General features: G+C 43.3%; 1 pseudogene; it reads right to left on the bottom strand.

Moving 5' to 3' along the window:
- Positions 1-8528: 8528 nt before the first annotated feature.
- Positions 8529-8595, bottom strand: LOC138474957 (U2 spliceosomal RNA; annotated as a pseudogene).
- Positions 8596-9910: the final 1315 nt, after the last annotated feature.

Below are 9910 nucleotides of genomic sequence, written 5' to 3'. Positions count from 1 at the left end.
AGGGGAGTTGTGAGACCCCAGATGCCACTGGGCAATATATAGCTCCTGTTTAATGAGGTAACAGTTGCATATGAGGAACCATCAATCTCCCTAGTTTGTAAGGAGCTATAGAGTGAACAGCAGTTCTCTTGACCGCGCACAGTCGGGTGAGCAGCTATTTTTTCGGTGAGGAAATGTTCTTCTATAGGGGTCGCTGGCACATTTTGAAAGATGTATAGGAATTTATGTATGGCAACCATCTTGAGGTTTAGGCAGGCTATCATGAAAAAGTGCAGTGGGACCCAGTGGTCTATTTTAACTTTACGTTCGACAAGTGCCTTTGACCTCATAGGTCATATAAAGTCTATATGGACAGCATGAGACGACAATACCAAAATATTTGTAGAACTCTGTGCACACCTCAAAAACCAAAATGTCTTCAGGCATGTGTGGCAGGATGAGTGGTAGCATTTTTTTGTCAAATTCACCAAAAATCCAGCTCTCCTTTATTGGAGGAAGAGTGTCCATCTGGTGTCTGGACTACAGCAGCTTCTCGTCTTCAAACAATGAGATGAGAGTTTTCTTTGATGGTATTTTATGTCCCCGTGCACATTATTTTCTCAAAGAAGGCAGGACAGTGGGCCTCATTCCGAGTATGGAGGTAATCATGGCGCTATTAGCGCCATGACTACCTCCAATACCGGTACCGAGTCCGCCCTCGTTCAATGGGGACTTACCGGCCTATTCCGACCTTTGCGGGACCGGTAAGTCCCCATTGAAAAAGCCATTCCCCATTCCCATTTGAGCCCCTATAGGGCTCAATGGGAAGGGGGAAGGCGCTAATAACGGTACCGCAAATTGCTGTACGGTTATTAGCTCTAAAGTCCCTTAACGGGTCCCGTCCTTAACGCCTGGTAAAACCAGGCATTAAGGAAGGGACCCGCTAAGGGAACTCGGAATAGGGCGCAAAGGGATTACCGGCACCGGTGTCCTTACTGGTGCCCGGTATCCCTTTGCGCACAACTCGTAATGAGGCCCAGTGTCTTAAATATGGGGAACGAGAGACGGAATTTCAATTGTGTTCCTCTAAATAGTACAAATAAGGGTACACCTTTAAATTAGCGAGGAAGCGGGTTAGTGGCTGGGTGTATAGTAGACACACCACACTGCACATGAGAAGTCATTGACTATTCTGGGTTGGTGCAAAAGCAAGTGCAGGACGGACACTCCATAGAGTTGAAAGCCTTTTCAACATCACGAGCTGTCCGACACTGGGGATGTCAGCGTCAAAGCTGTCCATGTCTGTGACAGGGGACAATCTATGCAGGTTGTTCTGAGTTCAGAGGCCTGGAATGAAGCCTGCATGATCGCTGAGGATTAGTAAACGAAATGGAGGAGACAATTAACTTGCTATTTTGCCAGAATCTTGTTGTCACCTGTCTTAAAATGTATACACATGAGAAATGCCACCAGATTTATAATAAATTCTACAATGTTAACAAACATGTGAGGCATTCAACAAAATATATAAATATTGTCGAGATTATTTGAACTGCCAGCAACACACACACATGCTAAAATGCTTACATTGTGATAGCAGATATCCCCCGTTTTGTAAAATATGAAAATGCTGCTCAAATTGTATGAGCTATTCCCAAGATTAACAGCCATTGAAGTAATTAAAGACTATATTCGTGTTGCAAATTCCAATATATTCCAAGTTTGCAAAAGCCCAATACATGTTCAGTACAGAGGGGCCCAGTTTGACAATCCCTGTATATTCCCATGTATGCCATTCTAGTAGATAACCTATTTTGCATTGCTGTAATTTCCAGTTTGACAAAACAGTAGTTCCAATATGTCCACATTATCCAATAAACACAGTTCCAGGTAAATCAGCTTTCTCAAATTGATTGCACTCTTAGTTTCATTACATGACAATATTCTGCAAAATTCCAGTACGCTCCCTGTTGGCTGTTGCACAATTCTAGTATATTCCAAGTTTCCTAATCCCCAAATACTTCTGGTATACACAATCCCAGTGTGATCCAATTCTCAAAATTGCAGCAAAACCTCCTTTTGTCTACACCACTATACTCCTAAATTCTCAATTTAAGTATATATATATTTCATTTATTTATTTATTTATTTATTTTTTCATTTGGTTTCCGGATTCGCAAGGCAGACGTTTATCCGCCTCACGCTCCTTTTTCAGCGGCATAGGCAATGTTTCTAACCTGAATAATCCTCCAAGTACACAGCAATTGTACCCGTGTGAAAATAGCATACCATCAACTAAGATTTCCTCCACGGATACCAGACCATTCTATGTGTCTTCCTGAATTCAATTCAACCGTTGACAGAACATAGGCATTCCCAAACACATCCTGATGAAAGTTCGGACCCTTCATCTGCGAACATCATCTACTCAGTGAAGGTTGAATACCCTCCGAACCAGAAACACCCATAACAATGTGTCGACCACTATGACATACTACCAATCTGATTGTAGTATTTGAAATCCACAATATATGTTACTAACCCTCACCTACCAAACTGTGATGTAACAACAGTTTTGTACTTATTTCCATTTTTTTATGTTCTTTTGTTAAAAGCCAAACTAGGCTTGCATGTGATCTTTCGTTTCAAACTGTGTATTCTTTACTATGAATTCTATATTCGATATGTATGTCTGAATAAACCAAAATTTCAATCCTCTCCCATTTTTTGTGACTTTTGATAGCTAGCATTTACAAACTAGCTTCCTGTCTTTTGAAAACCTACCACAGTCTAAACGGTGTAATAGGGGTAGCTTATGACTCTCTTTTCTCCCTGTATTTCTAGTATACAGCCACTCAGTCCTCCTCTTTTATGCTAAATCCTGATATGTTGCTACACAATCAATTTCTTTCAACAGCTGCAGCATATTCCAAGTTTGACAATTGATTGCAGAATCTCAGTTTGCAGGCATTTTACTAACACACAATTTCTGGGTACTCCTGGTTTGAACATCACATTATATCCAGTCTGCACTCCCTGAATAATAATCCCAAATGATTGACAGGGTAATTCATTCATGGATTATTTGCGCCGAAAAAAACGGGATTTGTGTGCCATTCTGCCCGCAATTCCCCATTTGATAAACAGGGATTTGCGGGCAGAATGGCGCTCAAATCCCGTTTTTTTCGGCGCAAATAATCCATGAATTATCCCCTGAAAGTTTGACAAACCCAGCATACACCCAGTTTGAAAGATTCCAGTATACTTGCATAGAATGCGTGCACCTGTTATGGAAGCGTTCTCACCCCCTTTGTGAATCTGGTTGCACAATCACACCATTCTGGTGGTGCGAGGAGGTGTAATCCAGCAGAGAAAAGCCCATCATGATTCAGAAAAAGGTGCTTTTCTGTGTGATGTAATGGCATGCATCTCTCTTTACCTGTTTTGAACAGACACACCGGGAGGCGCAATGCTCAGAAGGTCACATTTTACCCTTTAGTATATTTTCTATCTATCTATCAAGCAGCGTAGAAAAAAACATTTCATTTCAAAATAGTGTACGATGATATGAGCTTTAAGCCGTCTCATAGTGAAATGATCTGCGATCAGTGACGTTGGTGTTGGCAGCTTGTGAATACTTTAGAGCCAGGTGAGCTAGTCCAACAATAATCAATTCAGGAGGGCCAGAGAGTGCTTCATTGGGCCTCATGTCTGCGTTGGATATCTAAGCTTAGCTCCTTGCCATTGTCGAGCAGCAACCATGTCTCGTCCTGATTCAACTAACCTAAAACTGTTAAAACATTTTTGAAAAATGTTTTCTAATTTGAAAAACTCCATAAAACAGGGCAATACCACACCTTAAATTCTATCATCAATTTGGACCTTGCATTATTCGAACAGCCCATAATAAGCAGTGTGCTTCATTTAAATGTTTGCTTTGTAAGTTGTGCGATTGGTTCCGCCTGTGGCGCTGCCCGTAGTGACGGGCTTACGCGGCGGCGTGACGTAGCACGCCGCCGCCGAATGTATAAATAAAGGGGCGTTCCCGGCCGCGAGGAGAGCGACCGGGAAGCCCGAACCGAAAGGCTGTGTGCGTGTGTCCTTTCAGGTGGGGGGGCTTACGGGAACGCAGCGGGGGGCTCAGGACCGCCCCCCAACACCGCCTAGCTAATGATGAAACATCTTCCTTCCATTGACTCCGATAACGTTGAGATAAATAAGCTCTCATCCCATTTCATTAACCCTTTGAGATCTCTGGTGATCTATTGACACGCTTTAAAAGTGGTCTTTTTGTCGATACACTATTTAGGCAATGCTGGCCCTGTCAACAACCTCGGCAACACAAACCATAACATGCTGTTGGAATAAAAAAAGACTAAAAGAGCTGAGAAGTTTAGTGGAGATAGCTTAGCAAGTCAAGGCAGTTGTTGTGGCAACAAAACCTCAGCGATTTTGAATAGGGAATATTAATTTAATTTCTATGACAACTATTTCTCTCTATAAAATACAGCTAGAACCTGCTGTTCTAACCGTACATTTAGCATGTTTTTGAAATAAGCATGAATGGAATGGCAGTGATTTGCAAGGAGTGTATGGTAGCTGCCTCTTCCCGGGTAGATACTTCTCTTATGAAGGGACAGTCAAATGAGATGACGTCCCGCTGGATAGACTCTCCATTGATCCCTAGCAATGCAAATTAAAAAGAACATGGTGTGATGAAAAGGTCAGGCTTTTCATTTTTAAAGCCCATTCGAGTCACACATCCAAGGCGAGCCCATGTGAATCACTACACTTTTATTGTTTGCTAAAGTTCATGCAGTCTGCAGTGTTTTGGGATTCGCCTGATCTCTGCATTTTAAAAAGGACACGTGCAGAGAAGTGACTTGCCTTCACAGTTTGATGCACGGTGATATGCAGGGGACTGTGTGCATGCGCTTTAGGGCGTGCATATTAAGGCAGCAGTGGTCGTTGAAATGTCACAAATGTCTCGCCCGCGTGAATCAAGTATTTCTGCTTGAATAGAGAAGGGGATATGGAAAATGCCTTTTAAAACTCAGTGGAAACCAGATTGCAATGCACTTCACACGGACTTCTGTACCTGAGAATGTCTGCTTCCAAAAGTAAGGAAAAGTATCTCAGAAGAGTGTGTGTGTAGAATCATTCCGAGTAGACTGTCTCATGCAGCTATTGAGCAAATCCTACACTAAATCAATTAAAGATTCATCAGTCCCCTGGCTATTAAACAGCACATTACAGAGGACACCCATCTCGAGGATCACACACTTTACTTAGTCCTCATGTCCTCGTCGCCAATCATCTGGTGTCCTGCCCCTATCAAGCTAGAGTGGTCTGATCACACTACCATTCCAACCAGTCTCACCTGCTCAATTCCTACCAATCTCAGACCATCCCCGTCCACCGCAACTGCTGAAGGCTCCTTCAAGGTACTCCCCGTAGACGCTTTGAAGCCCAGCCTCAATGCTCCCATCTGCATTTCATCACAGCCTAGCCTTTCTTGTAGACCTCCATGAGCAACTAAAACTACATGCATCAGGATTAAATTCATCACTATACTTTTTTGGATAACTTTTCTTCTAAAATGGTGCACCGTTTTCGTTTCTTTGGCTCTTTTTTGTAAAGGCTCAGGGAAAGTAATGTCGTACAACTTTCAAAGGGATTTTGGTAATTTAAGAAAGGTTATTTCTTTCTAATGCTTCTTTCAGCACCTAAAATATGCTTTGTTATTGAACACTATTTAAGAGCTGCCAATTCACTTATCAATTAATATTTAATAGATTTGGATTTCTCCATTAGCAGAATTAAAACCGCCACGAACAAGAATACAAAGAATAAACAACACGCTAACACAAATACACAATTACACACTTTACAATGCGACAAGTCGCCTTGAAAGGGCCCTCTTTACAAATTCATAAAAACTGTACAGAAAATGTGTTTCATTGCAATTCATTATTTAGAAAAAGCGCATCAAGCTAAAAGCTGAAGTACCCCCTAAACATAGGATTTAAAAATTCCCTGCGCAAATTAGAATAACTTGCACAAAACAGTAGGAAATGGCTGCTGCTCTCATCCACTCCTGTTTTACAATAAAAAATGTTATCTGGCACAGACATGTCCCAATCTCTTGTGTCCTTAAACGAAGCAAGTTTAGCCTGGTCATTATTACCAATCTCTTATATTCTGCAGTTTTAATAGTACTGATTTTGCCACGCTGTGCCGTATTTACACATAAATCAGCATACATTTCAAGTGACGACAAAGTTCCCACTTTTTGTATCCTCAACTCTTTCACAATATTTTTCAAATGGGACAGTGAGGAATGCTGAGTGACGCCCGTGTTTAATATTTCCCAACTGACCGGTAATTTGCATCCCTCCCTGTCCCAAACATATTTGTTGGTCACGGGGGACCTTAGCATTTTGATATAAACTAAGCCTCCTTCACCAATCAAGGACACCAGAAGGTATGTAGTTTACATATATTTATTTCTCTTAGTTGTAAAGTAGAGAAAGCACTGGGACATCCATCTAGTCCAGTACCTTAGGTCCAACCGACATCAGTAGAACCCTGCACACCAAACATACATCAACATTCCACCTCGAGTCCGAGTGACATCACCACACCAACACTCCACCGAGAATGTTAGTGACATCACCACCATCACATCACTCATAGCCATAATCAATCCCACACAGATTATGACACATTTCCCTCAATATCTTGTTCAAATTGAGATTTTCCAAATAGCCCAGGCATACTTTCAAAAATAACTAACAAACCTTAGGTTCACCTGGGCTACTATGCTAGAGGTCCCAAGTTCTAAGCACAGCACACAATTTGGGGTACTTTGGGGTAGTCCTTCTAGTTTTTTTTAATTCTGTTTTGAGTCCCCTCACCAACACCTCAACACCTCATCCACTCTGTTCCAGTCACCATAGAAAGGAGCTGCGTGTCCATTTGATGCGGCGCACCTGGCAGGAGCCAGCGTGCCTCCGCACCGCCTTCCCAGCAAGGTAAGCCCTCCGAGGCAATTGCGGTGCAGAAAGAAGAGCTTCCGAAAATCGCCCGTATTTCTATTAAGATTTCACAGCTGACTTCCATATTTGTTGCTCCTCCTTAGCGCAATGCACATGAATCCTAAAAAGCCAATGCACATCTTCACCTTAATGAAATCATTTATTTGTGCAATCGACAACATGGTTGAATTATCTTCCAAGATGGCTACCGCTAAGTTAACACCGGCGTGTGAACTCTTTCAAACTTTTTCGCACCACTGGATTGACCAAAAGCTGCCCAATCAGGGAGCCGTCCTGTTTGGATCTGTTTGTGTCGCCAGGGAGCCCGGAGTCTCGTCGGCACGGTGGACGAGGTAAGCAGCCTGCCCAAAACTTTGTACCCCTTCACGCAGACAAATGGACTGTACTACGACCGCCCCCAGTCACACTACTAGTGTGCTCTCTACAACACGCTATCCTTGAGGCGTGCGGTGTGGATGAGTGCACCACTGGCAACCACTGGTACAGACCTATTCAACAACCCATACACTCCGCTCCTCAGACTATTGTCGAATAATTGTAACCGACCGCCGTTCAACTGTCCATGTGACTAATATACTCTATCCCCACTCACGCCTAGCATCCCAGGGTATAAATGCTGCGCGCGCCTAGCTCAGTCTGCCGCTTCGAGTTATCACTGCCCCATCACTGTGTGCGCATTCATTAACTGTCCATCAGTATTGTGTATTGCATCAAGACATTGTTACCCTGTACTATACTTATGCTCTATCATTCAGCTTCGTGCAGTGCTGTTCAACGTCCCATGTCTGGATACATGATATGTGCTCTGCGAAACCCCTGTGCAATCCTTTAACTACTTCGCCCTTACACCAATCTCTATGAGGCTGCGGAAGATTTGGATGAGCGCGACCTTTAAACTTGCGCTCCACAATCTACTTTCGCGTTTGCTCCTGCGTTAAGTCCCATGCTAACCTCTGAATTAACACCTGATTTAGGCTATGCCCAATGCAATTATTGGCCTCCGCCCCACGCTAAGATTTGCACTTGCACCTGTTTTATATTGTGTTGTAATTTGTGTTGCTACTAATTTCTGATTCCACCTCGCGTTAAATATCTGATTCTGCACTTGACTTAGTTTGTGGCGTACCCTTTGCCAACACTTGAATTTGCATGTGATTTCTGCGATGCCCTCCCCTAATTGCTGGTTCTGCCTAATGATCAATTCTGAATCGGCTCTGTTTCTGACCTGTGGCACGCCCTATGTTAATGCTGCATCTGACGCGTGTTGCACTTACTTCCTCCTGCTGATTCTGCCTAATACAAATATCTGTTTCTGATTTCTGATTTTGCCTGACAGTATACCCAATTTGCCTTGTGGTGTGCCCATTTATAATTTTTTAATTTTTTTTATTTTCTCTTTCATCTTCCTTCCTGGGGCCACCGAAACAACGGTGCCCAACTACTGGGCCCAGGCAAACCCTGGGTAAACTGCAACACAACTTCAGGAACTCATAGAGATCCCACAATAATTCCCAAACGGGTACTACACTTGATCTTAGCCAAAAGGCCGAGAAGCGATGCACATTCATAATTTCTGCCCCTGCCCAATGCTAATATCAGACTGTGCTCTGCCTGGGGCCTGTGCACTTCTGAACAATCGCCTTTCTGATTTACTGTGTCCTAGCCAAATATATTGTCCTCATAAGTGCACCATGTACACTACCACCTACCTGTCACTAAATCTACTGTTTCGCATCCTGCCCAATTTGAATTACTGTTTCACTCCTGCCTGTTGCATTCCTCCACTCCTGGATGTATACATGCCACTTGCATTGTGTTAACTTACTGCTTCGCATCCTGCCCAATGTGAATTACTGTTTTACTTTTGCCTGTTGCACTCCTCCACTCCTGCATTTAAACGCGCCACTCCCATTGTGTTATCTTACCATACATAAACTGATTGCTATTCATCCAAACTCCGATCAGGCAACTGACCTGTCTCACGCCCAGTCACACCTGCATCTGCCATTTTCCTTATGTATGCCTAACGTCAACCCTTGCTTGCAGTATACCTTTGCACACTACTCTGCTAGATACTCTGTCTTGTACTTTGGATTATGTTCAGAACGAACCCTGTTCAGCACATGATCCTCAAGCTGGCCCTACGTATGCCTTTGCATGTTGACCCGCAACTTATCCTAGCACACTCACCTGCACTAGCTTGCGACCACGAACTGGATTTAACGCTAACAGTGGATCCTGTTCAATTCTGTTTTACTACTGTGTACCAGCCCAACCACACTAGCACTTTATGTGCACTATGAATACCACTAACCACAGGACACTAATTGTACTGTGCACCCACCTGGCAGTAGCCAATTGGCCATAGCTGTAATTTCCATACACACACAATACCTGACCATGGCGATCTCAACGGCATCAATAATGGGCATCAAACGCTCCCCACTCCTGCCCGTTTTGAACTCAAACCTTGTGGCAACTATAACTACGAAATGTGTTGATGTACCTGCGCTGATCTCAGACATCAAACTCCTGAAACCGGCACCTAATAGCTGCCGGCCACAAAAGTTCTGCTTCTCACCAACACCAAGTTGACCATAACCTACCTACCCTGTTCCACTATAGCAAGAAATCTTAGACTACGCGCAAGATTAATGAGATTCCATGAGCCGCAAGCCACAACAATGCACAAACCATGTCCCCCGTTAGTGAAGACCTTCGAACACCTGAGCCAAAACGACACCATCTCAAACCTACACCCACCATTCCTATCAAAGTACTTAAGAATGACAATCCATCCACCAATCCTCCCAACAGCAATGATACAGCCAACATTAAGCGTGCATTACTCAATGTCAGATCTCTGGGGGCAC

The sequence above is a fragment of the Ambystoma mexicanum genome, chromosome 8, assembly GCF_040938575.1.
Source record: "Ambystoma mexicanum isolate Mex_15411 chromosome 8, UKY_AmexF1_1, whole genome shotgun sequence".
Taxonomy (NCBI): domain Eukaryota; kingdom Metazoa; phylum Chordata; class Amphibia; order Caudata; family Ambystomatidae; genus Ambystoma; species Ambystoma mexicanum.
Note: the sequence above shows the minus strand (reverse complement) of the source record. Positions and strands in the feature narration are given on the sequence as shown.